This window comes from Cyanistes caeruleus, chromosome 15 (assembly GCF_971803275.1).
Source record: "Cyanistes caeruleus chromosome 15, bCyaCae1.hap1.1, whole genome shotgun sequence".
In the NCBI taxonomy this organism is placed as follows: Eukaryota; Metazoa; Chordata; class Aves; order Passeriformes; family Paridae; genus Cyanistes; species Cyanistes caeruleus.
In genome coordinates this window covers 12,154,438-12,164,835 of record NC_141715.1, presented here as the reverse complement: position 1 = coordinate 12,164,835, position 10,398 = coordinate 12,154,438, and the positions used below count along the sequence as shown (strand labels likewise).

Below are 10,398 nucleotides of genomic sequence, written 5' to 3'. Positions count from 1 at the left end.
TCCAATTACACACCATGCTAACTGATGTATGATGCAGTACAAAACGCTGGCCAGCAGCAGTGGCGCAGGAGCTGCCGACACCGCTGCCTTCCCTCTGCGGAAAGGGACAGCTCCGCACAGCAGACGCTCACGCACCACGGCTGCATCTGAGGGTCCATGAATGATGAGAGGGGTTCTTAGTGTGGTATTCCTGTGAGTTTATCAAGCCCCCACAAAAAGGGAACCAGGGACAAAGACCCAAGAACAAGGCAGGGTGCAGGGTTTTATAGAGAAAGGGAAGTGTGGCTCATGGGGTCTGAGGCCAATGGGTAGAGGGCACAGGGTGGTGCAGAGGCGTGGTGAAGGGTTAACTTCCAACCAGGGTCCAGGGGTGGAGTGACAGTGAATAGGGACCAATAGGGAAGAGAGGAGCAGAGATTATTCTGGAACTGGGGTGGAGAACAGGGATGACATAATCCTGGGGTGGGGACAAAGGGTGATGTAACTGGGATGATGTAACTGGGGTACATAGCAAGAGACTGAGAGAATAATTCCTTAAACAGGGGTCGAATCCCAGGGCACTCCAGTAAAAGCATCTCCTACCAGCTCCTGGGATGCAACAGCCAGTGAATTTTGTCTGATGACTTCAGTTAAGTCCACCTCTCTTCTTTTCACACACCAGCTTCATTAAAGGTCTATGAATCAATCACTTCTCCTTTTAGAGTTATTTCAGGGAAACTAGGCAACTGCAAAGGACGTTCCAAAGCATATATTGTTCTTTTTACTCCTTGGAAAAATGGATAGATGCAAAATACACGATTGTAATAGTTCAGAAATGTGATTTCCTAGATATCTAGGTTTTCTGTTGTTTTCTCTTTTTGATTGCTAGCATATTCATATATATATCATATACAGTACATACCAACACGTATTACTGTATAATCAAGATCTGTAGAATAGATTTTATGCTGAATAACACATTTGGAATATTATTACAGAGAAGGAGAAGCCAAATCTGAGTTTGTGTTTAGAGTTAAGATTACAGTCACATGAAATGAAAGTTTTGGTTGAAGCGCAGCTGTAGCAAAACCTTTTCAGAGTTCTGCATGATGAAGTTTCCCATTTCCACCCAAGCTGAATTAAAATGACCCAGAAATGCGTTGTCTATGGAGACATACTGCTTAAATATACAAAAGGTTCAATCAGAGAAATTACTGAATCCTATGGTTTTCCTTTTCTTGCACAGAGTGTATTAGGCTATTACCTTTTACAATATTTAATTGAACAATTCTATCAATTATCCTGAGCAAATATGCAAATACAACACAGCTGCCTCATGGAGTTTCTTCTGACTTAGCGTTCATTAAAAACTCTGGTAGACTGTGTATCACATTAAATTCATTTTGCAAACATAGCAATTGTCTTACCTAAGAAAAGTGTTTCTTTATAATTAAAACATTTGCTCTTATTTGGCACTTTTCCTTCTGTAAATTGAATTCAGAAGCAAGAAAAGGCTCCCCTGCAGTATGAGTAACTCAGGGCTGGGTTGAGGTTTATCCTCCCCATCGCCTGCCCCGTGAATGAGAAAGCTCTAATTAGCCATCAACAAAACTGGATCTTTCACCTCCTCCATGCAAGAAATGAGAGTCTTGTGAAACCCATTACCAGAAGATACGGTTGGAATCAAGCCCAATGATACACAGTTAGACTGGATATCTACACAGAAAATGAGAACTCTGAGGTGGCACAGTTAGAAAAGGGCAAGGTTTTGGAAGGGATTTGAGCTCCCTCGTCAGTGTGGTTCCTCCCCACACTGTCCCACTGTGCCTATGCCACAGTATCTAAGACAATCTACGTTTAGGATTAATCTTGAATTGTACTCAGCCACACTGCAATGCCCTTTCACCTACATGTGATAAAAATGAATTCATGCATTATTTCACTTTCTCTGAACCCAACTTAAGTGAGCACTAGGTGTGTCTACATAGAAGTAGACCTCTCCTAAGCATCCTTACACAGGCTTTCTGTGTCCATCCCTGGGGACTCCTTGCTGAACCATCCCTACAAATCTGATCTCCTAAGAAAAGAGTTAGAAGTAGGTGATGCCAGATCAACCTTCACCTGAAAATTCAACACTGAATTTGCAGATGCAGGATGAACTGCTGGCAAGTTTTGAGGCTTATAGCTCAGATACCTGGCAATACAAGCTTAAGAATAACCTTCATTTTCCAAAAGACTAATTACCACTCCTGGAGATGATATATTGAAATAAATCCCCAGCGAATGCACTCCTGGTACAGTCTAATGTAGCCATATAGAACACAGCAATATTTATGGACCACATTGACACTTTTAGACTAATCAGGAGACAAAACGCTAGAAAAAAATTAAAGAAACTACCCCAGTCAAACTAATTTACTAAGACACATCGCTTTCAGTTGGTGTGGAGCAGGTTTACTTTTATTTCCAGTGTATGTTAATGGTATTTTTCTTTTGCATTAAGGTAATTAATTATTAAGGTAAGATAAACCCTTACCTGGGTAAGGGTTTTTCCTTTAAAGAAAAAAAATTAAAACATTAGAAGTGTGTATCTCTTTTTTAAGCAGTTTATAATGGATCTTTCCTTTACACAGGACTATTGGTTCTTGATTTATACAGTGGCACCACTGGCAACTGATTTAAGTGTAATTTTATCCTGAAAATGTTTACTGGAGTACCTTAAAATGTTTGATCATAGATGAAAAAAACATCATTTGACTTTTTCAAAACAGCTTACTAGTAAACCGTATTTATAAATAAACATTTATCAAGACACAATTAAAGATATTACATTAAGAAGTGGATCTTACATGCATAAACAGCATTTCCACTGTTAAAAATAAACATAAAATTTTAAAGCATAAGTATATTTAAGGAATACTTTTATTTTTCAGCCTTTTTATACCTCATAGCTGGAAGCTAAAATAAAAGTACAAACCACTACAAGCATGAAATCATATATTGAAACTGCATCCTGAGCACCCTAAAGCCTTTGCTGGGCTATATTTGATACATGATATATTGTCAAAAGCATTTCCTGTTCTTATCACAATAGCTTTGTAGCTATTTAGGGAATTTAGCCACTCAAGCAAGTCTTTGCACATAAATAAAGAGTGGGAGCATGAAAGAGAAGGCATTTTTGAGGCTTTTAAAAGAGGTAAGAGATTAACAGAATACATTTCTCCAGTTTATGGGTTTTCTGGACTGAAAAGTAGTGTTACATCTTTCTTTACACGCCAGTATTTGTGTTTGTCAAATTAGAAGATTTAAAATCCATTATTTTTTGAAAATGGTCTGAAAAAGTGCACTTCTGACTTCTGTCTCCTTCAGATATTAAAATCACCTGAAATCAGTGGAACAGTAGTACTGACAACATTGGACTTTGGATTACAGCTTACAAGAAGCATCCTTTAGATGCTCCTTTTCCACAATCTTCCTTCTATTGTGCTTTATTACTACCAAGTCTCTACAGTAATAACAAAAATATTCTAATACAGTCAGGAATCTTGTTGCTAATAAGTAAAATTACTTGATTTTCCCCTTGCTCAAGGTTATTCTTGTGTACAATGAAAGATCATTTAGGCACAACGGCTATGGTGCATGTTGCCCTCTTTAAACTTCAGTTCCTTGCAGGAAGGCACACTCTTAAAGGTGCTATTACTCCTAGCCAGCTTATAGTGTTATCAGATTGCATATTCATGCCGAAAAATTCACTCAATTAGAGCATTAATTTTATTTTCTTTAAATCATTGCTAGTACAGTGGGTGATGTATTAGTATTTGCATGTGTAAATAAATTCAGCTAATGTGTTAATTGCACAGACACATGAAAATTAATTTAATCAAGTCAATTAAATCATAAACAGTTCAGAAATAAGAAAGTAAGCTTGTAATGCAATTAGTGTTCTAATATGTTAGTAACTTTAATAAACAGGATCTTAATTATATGGCAGGTCAAAAGACAAAATATTTTAATTGATATAAAAAGGAGCTTTTTGTTGCTACACTAGAGTCTAGCTGAGTTTAGAGAAAATGATCCATGCTAATGAGATCAAAATGCTGTTATCTAGAATAAAAGGGTTTTTTAATAGAAATTTATCTCCAAAGTAGTTCAGATGACTGAACGAAGTATTACTGACTGCAAGAAACTAACCATGCCATAATCTACATGATTGAATTATACATTCATACAGTGCTCTCCCCAAAGCTTTTCAGAATAATAAAACAGAATAAAATATTTGATAGTACTTTAATATTAATCATCATAAATGAATGCTACATTAATATAGCGAACAGCACTGCTGCTCCAAAAGCAGTGAGCTGTGGAGAAGTGATGAGTCATGAAAAAGGCCATCCCTCCCGTTATTGTGTAATTGGCTGTTAATTTATGGGGCTCGGGGCAGCACAGCCAAGGGCAGGGAACTGCAGCCCCGCACACGCTGAGTGCTCTGCTGGAAGGGCTCCGTGCAGGGCTGGGCAGGGGGCTCAGGGCCCCCCATCAGCCATGCCCAGCTTCACCGAGCTCTGAGGAGCCAATTGATTTGTCAGAGGCATGCGGGGCAAGGGCTGCACATCTGCTGCGGCCACGAGGCTGCTAGAAGATGAAGGAAAGCCTTGTCCTGGAGAGACTTTGCCTGGCAACCAGTCCATGTCTCCCATGGGACAGGCAGTCAGTAGGGGAACCCCGAGGAGGCTGTACCCCGGAGACACTCTGCAATCGACGGCAGAAGGTCCCCACGGCTGGGCCGCAGCGGGACATTACACTGAGCAATGGTGTCCCTCAGCAGGCACAGCTTGGGAGGAGCCGGGGCAGAAAAAGTAACAGCGTCAGCAGCCTCGGGGACTTCTCGAACTTGCTTCTTGAGTGAGGACTTCTGCTTTTGTCTTTTGGGGGGATTTTTGTGAGTCTTACGCACTTTGTCGTGGCTCCAGCCTGCCTTTTGGCCTTTTACGTTTGCCTTTAGCTCTCCTGCTCTCGCTCACTCCTGCTCGCCTTCACATCTAGCGAACCTGTTCTTTCGCTATGTCGAAATCTCTTCCCTTTAAAGCTTTTCTTCTCACTTCACCCCTGTTGTAAACAAGTCTTGAGACTTTTAGATGAAAAGAAAAATCTGGCTCGTTTATTAACACTGTGCTACGGCCGAAGGGAGACCAAGCTAAGCTTGTGTACCCCATGCTACAAACTGAGATAAAAACAAATGCTACAAACCAGTTTCCCCAACGCAAAAGCCCCCAATAACCTCTGACACCCTGATTTATACCCTTCCCTAGTCCTGGATTGGTCCGTTTTGGATCCTCTTTGGCATTAGTCGCTTTCTCAGGCTCTGATTGGTCTGCAAGAGCGTTCATCCTGGTCTAATCATCTTCCCAAGGCATCGTGTGATTGGTGGATGCTTCTTCCAATCATTGCTTAAGGTGTTGACAGTATCTTCATTACTTCATGTTCTCGAATGTTCTTCCCTTTTACTATTCCAGGCCCCCACAAGCCCCTATATTTCTTACCAATCCGCCATATTCCAACCACCAGATCCCAACCCATTCTCGACCCCAAATAAGCCAAAATCATTAACAATGCTACTCACCATCCTCTTAACAACTTTACCTCTTAATTAGACATAATTAACATTTACCTCTTATAACTTTGTAACTCATAACATCAATTAACACTTCAGTAATAGCAACTTTAATTAACCTCCCAGGCTCAACAAAAAGGTCACTTATAACAACCCCAATCGATTTTAAACTTCTTCCTGAAAATTTCCTTGGTTTAAAATTTGATGTGTCTCTTCCTTGATCTGGTGAACCTGAATCTTGCAAATCTGCCTCTTCTCCTGGGAGAAAATCTTTATTTCACTGTTTTATTTGTGGTTTTTGTTGATTAAACTCTGTTCCATACTCTTTTACCAGAAGTGACGTTCTTGTTGGAGGTTGTTGTTGTCTCAGTGGTTACAATGGCATCAATGGCAACACACCTTGAAGACAGGAAAAAGGGGTTTGGTGCTGCTGTATCTGTGTGACACAGCCCTGCTGACCTTTCAGGTTCTGGTTCCATGAACAAGAGCTGGACCATGGGTACCTAAATGTATCCCCCTGAAGTCTAACAGAGATGAGCATTCACTACTCCAGTGATTTCTCATAGCTCTAGAAAAAAACAGCCTTCTTGCATTTCCTTAGAGCACTTCTACTACACCCCTACCATAAATCCAAGCATGTGTGTACTATTTCTATCCTTACCTTGACTTTGAAATCATCTGCACCTCTTTGTAATAGAGATTAACTATAAATGGCTATTCAGCAGCCTGTTTTTCACAACACTTCCATCCAGAGACGCTGCCAGGGGTGGGAGGACCACGGCACACAGCATCTGCTTTTTCAGCTAGAAGTAATTTTTTCCTACACTGTACTCTAGTAGAATGCTTAAGAGCTCCCAGAAAATCACAAAAATACAAGAAAAAGATATAATGAACATAGTGAATAAATATTTCAAGAGTGGCATTTTGAAACAAACTCCTAAAACCTAAGAACTTTCCAAAGTTATTTGGGTATTTCTTTATTAACATTACTTACTAATAGGCTGACAACCATGGGCTGCTGCAGAGAGCCATCCATGCCCTGGACACAGGTCAGGGAGTGGCCCCCCAGCAAGCCAGGAGCTTTGAGGGCAACTCCAGATCCCACTCTACACCCCTGTGCCCCATGGCTGCCATGGGACCAACCCTCCTTTCCATCCTATCCTATTCCATCCCCTCATTTCCACTCTTTTCCCTGTTCTACCTCCTTTCCCATCACTCCTTGGTCACCAGCCCCTGCCACCCACCGGTTTGGGGGTCCTAGTCCCTCCTTTTTGCCCCTTTCCCACCCCTTTTCATACCACTCCCCCAAATCCCCAGCCCCCTCCCACTCAGTTTCAGGATCCCTTCCTTTTCCCATTTTTCTAATCTCTCCCACACCTTTGCTGTCATCCTCCAGTCCTCATCTCCCTTCCCCATTCTTACTTTGGGTGGTCCCATTCACTGTCCAACTCATTTTGTGGGTCCCACCCACCCATATCCCCTCCTCTCCCACCTTTATGATCATACCCCGGCTCCTCTTCCCACCCCTTCCACTCATCCAAGAGCTCTGCACCCACGGCCAGGGGTGCTCCAAGTACCACCAGTGCCACCAGTACAGCCCCAGCTGCTCCATTCCCCAGATCTGGGCAGATGCTGAAACTTACCCCCTCCCTAAATTTGGCTCCCAGGGACGCTGGGACGCTGGGTAAGGAGGGTCACAGGTGGGGTCCAGGTTGGGAGCACTGGGCACTGTGGGTTTGCCAGGTACCAGCGAGAAAAGCTCTGATTGCCTAAAAATCGTTTTGTGACTTTGCTGATTGGCTGAGGAAAGGCCCAGGAGTTGAGACAGGGCCGGGAGAGATCCTTCCCCGATCACCAGCACAGGAAAAAAACCCAGCCTGGGGACAGGGATTTTATGAACAACAAAATCAGAGCAGGAGAATGCGAAGTGAAAGAAATCTCTCAAAATACCTTCCCCCCACCCAATGGGGATCATCTGGAATGGGTGTCACCAGGTCTCTGCCCAAAGAGGGTCACTGTCACCAACATGGGTCCTCCAATGGGAGATGAAGTTGGGGCAATGCACAAAGCTCTTCCTGCAGTTGGGACATTTGCAGGGCTTCCCTTACCAGTGCTTCTATTGGTGTCTGGTCAAGTGCGAGCTGTGGCTGAAGCTCTTCCCACACTGGGGCACTCGTAGGGCCTCTTCCCCGGTGTGGATGTGCCGGTGGGTGATGAGGTTGGAGTTGTGGTTGAAGCTCATCCCACGTTCTCCACACCCATAGGGCCTCAACTAAGACACACTGTGATCAGACATACAGGTCTACGTGCCCTCCTGGTTCTTCCCTTTTCCAAACACAGTAAAGCAACACCCGAAATAAAATTTTCTTTTTGCTCTCAGCAAGAACTAATGCTTATCAAACACCCTGGTCAAACATAACAAAATCACACTGAGATAGGGAATGGCTTTTGCAATTGATTTTCAAGCTTTCATTGATGAAAAGACATTTTAGTAACATCTTCATTAACCTGCTTGTCTACAGCAACAATCACCACTCCCTCTTCAAAACGGCTGGTTTTAAAAAGCCAGTATCTTTGTTGGCAGAAAGTAATAGAATTAAAAAAACCATTGGTGGCATGTTGTGTTGTACAAGGAAGCCTGGACACATATACTGACAATTAGCCATCCCTTGGAACTGCCAAGCAGCAGCAGCAGTGTGTGTTTTGCAGCCGAAGAGCTGCAGCACCACAGAGCAGCACAGGCTGTGCAGGAGACTTGGGCACTCAATTTCTTTGTGCTTCTGCATGGCTACTGACAAAGCCACACACAGCACACACCTGGTTCATACTTCACCAATTCTGCTTTCTGGGTCAGGGACTTAACAGTGACCAGCAGGATGAAATAATTGGGATCTGGAATTTTTTCAAGACTCCCAATTATGTCACTCAGTACAGACAAACTTATAAGGGTCTTTAATACTTAATGGAAATAGACCCAGAAGAAGCTGCACTTTCACATTGCCTGGAAAAAGTACCTCACTATAATGAGCCACAGTGACAGCAAATTCTCCCCCCTAAACCAATATTTTATTTTTTTCTAAACTATTTTAATGAAGATGCCTAGTTGATCAGGACCAGGTCCACAGAAAACTTTGGGGCATACCAGATACCACTACCTGCAAAGCAAAAAAATATCTTTTAGCTATTAAATAAATACAAAATCCATTGAGAGGAAGTTCCCTTCTACTCCTGCAGGAGAAATAACCTTTAAGACTGTAGCCTTACATAATACAACACAGTCTGTTTTTCCTTCCTGATCCCCACACTTTCTTCCCTAAGAAGGAAAATGCTCTTTGAATGACCCATCTCAAAACCCACAGAGATCCATCTCTATTTTACCAACAGAGTGAGGTACACTTATTTTGACATACTTTTCTGAGAAAAACGAAAGGGCTAAATTCCGTATCTCAGATGTGTTCCCAAAGCTTTGCAGTCAAACTCCAGAGATTCCAACCCAATCATCAAGAGGTATTTCCATCCAGCTCTTAGTTTCCAGTTCCTCAGTACCAGCCCCATCTTCTGAAAATCTTTTTGGCACACATGTCTGTCCAGCAACCAGTTTCCAACCCACAGAACTTGAGGGTTTGCAATGACAGCCATGTAAACACAGCTGGACCTGAGACAGACTACAAAGTTAATGGAAGGTAAGGCTGGAAAATTCAGTCCAGAATGAGCTCTGGGCTTCTGCTGTTTGATTTCAGTCTGTTGTCAAGACAGTTCCAGCCCAGAATCACAGTTCCTGTGTCTATGGATGGCTCTATCCTGGCACACACATTCCATTTTGAGCTCAGAATAAAAGAAATAAATGAACATCTACAATTAAAAAAAAATATCACATATACAAACTCTGTAAATATCTCATATTCATTTTGTCCAGTTCACACAAAATATGAGAAAAATTCCAGGCACTGTAAAGATCTCAAGAATCTTCATTAAAAATCATACTTCGTTTCTGGTGCCAAATTTCACTTTAAATGCTAGGTTGACATTTAAAACACCTTCTTGCACAAAGGGCACTGTTCATATTACAAAAAATTAATTAGCCAGATCTCACATACTTTTATGTATTGTAATTCATGGATTACTGAGATTCATAATTGAATAATATGTAGATGTCACCTAGAGGTACTAAACCAATTCTCCTACTTGTAATTGCCTGACTAAGTAAGAATGACACTAACTTTAGCATTTTCTCTCTGATTAAGGCTGCTATAGATTTGTGGTTGCCTCTGTGTAATATAAATCAATAAAGAATAATTTTCCAGGCAGCAAATCAATTGTCAGTTCACAGACCCTAATACCTCTGTGCAGGATTTATTGAAAAAGTGAATGGCAGGCTTGTTAGTAGATGTACAACACGCTTTACAGGCACATAATGGTGTAGGGCCCAGTCCATTCCATATCCTGTCAAGCTCCTTAACTCCTTCCTTGCCTGACACAACTGTGGTGAAATGGAAGAAAAGTGAACAGACCTCCTAACTGGAAGCAAAGAAATAAAAAAAAATTGTATTTGCTTTACACTCATCCAATTTCAGCATCTACTGTCTTGATGTTCCCATTTCTGCCATGAGATTTATGGGCAAGTGTGCCACTATACAGCCTGAAATTGTCAAATTACAAGTCATAGAACTGGGACTAATATTTTAGGAGTTCAGCTATCTGAAAAAGCACCAACAGGATGAAAAAACACTGGCAAATGCTAACCTGATCAGATCTAAATATTTTTATGCATCTTTTTGCCCTTTTTTTTTTTTTTTAACCAGATCAGA

General features: G+C 41.7%; 1 long non-coding RNA gene across 1 annotated transcript; it reads right to left on the bottom strand.

The window, feature by feature from the left end:
* Positions 1–3,734: 3,734 nt before the first annotated feature.
* Positions 3,735–10,186, bottom strand: LOC147650386 (uncharacterized). The gene is made up of 2 exons (XR_015276629.1): positions 6,252–10,186; positions 3,735–5,989 (listed from the first exon to the last, which is right to left on the bottom strand). It is a non-coding gene; the product is annotated as an uncharacterized LOC147650386 (long non-coding RNA).
* Positions 10,187–10,398: the final 212 nt, after the last annotated feature.